Here is a 1,183-nt window from a genome sequence, read left to right as displayed (position 1 = left end):
TTTATTTATTAATTCTATTAAATATATTGTTTATGTTAGGTAAAAGGACAAGATCCGAGGAAGACGAGATTGCAGGAGAATCGATGATGGCTACGTAGCAATCGATCGACAGAGCATCAAGAGTATCGATCGCCACTTAACTGTGTTGCTCGACACTTACATCCAAGCAGGTATACCGTTTTTCCTTGTTAAATATTGTCCTTATGATTTATTTTCCCACCAATCTTAGACTGGATAGCGCTAGTGATAGTGTTGTTTAAGTCTGGGGGAGGTTCTACTAATATTGTGTTTTAGTTAGTTAAAAAAAAAAAAAAAAAAAACAGATCCGAGTAGACGATTGCTCAGCACATCGACCGATGACACCAGCTCGATATCGATCGACAGCGCTTCATATCCAACAATCGATTGTCTCTTCATTGTGTCGAATGATTGCTCTAGCCAACGACCGATGAGACCATGTCACTATCAATCGAAAGCACTTCATCAACATCGATCGATTGTCTATTCATTGTGTCGATCGACACTGATGTCGAGCAGGTTATCGTTCTTACTTGTTAAATTGTTTACTTATTATTTATGTTCTAACCATAACTCCAACTAGATATACACTGGGGACAGTGTAATTTAAGTCTGGGGGGATGTTTACTGATATTTGCTTATCTATTGAGTTTTATAAAGTGTTTTCAAAACTGTTTTTATTGAGTCAAGAAGGGGATAATGAACTTATTAGATTCATGCTTGTTATCTAACCACTCTTTAGCACCATTCTAGACTTACTGATTGCAGATAGTACTAAAGATACTAAAGTGGATCAACCTGTCAACTATGTTCACACTTGCTGAGATTGTTTGAAGGAACCGAAGCTGACCTCCAACCTAATTTGACTTAACTGCTTGTCTTGGGGCTTGGTATACACTGGATCGGATTCCTCCTTCAGGTCTGAAAGGTAAAAGTCTCAGTGATTTTGGTTTCCTTTTCTCCTCCCTTTGGCATCCTAATAAAATAAAATAAAAGATTGAGATGATTTCTTGCGGTTTAGAGGGGTAAGTACATTACCGATGACCCCATTATTCTACTCTAATAGAATGATCACACATTGTTAGAAGCGAGGGGTAGGTACATTACCGATGACCCCACTATTCGCCTACACTTTGTCAAGAAAAGAAAAAGAAAAAAAAATATA

The sequence above is a fragment of the Brassica rapa genome, unplaced genomic scaffold (assembly GCF_000309985.2).
Source record: "Brassica rapa cultivar Chiifu-401-42 unplaced genomic scaffold, CAAS_Brap_v3.01 Scaffold0490, whole genome shotgun sequence".
Classification (NCBI taxonomy): Eukaryota; Viridiplantae; Streptophyta; class Magnoliopsida; order Brassicales; family Brassicaceae; genus Brassica; species Brassica rapa.
Note: the sequence above shows the minus strand (reverse complement) of the source record.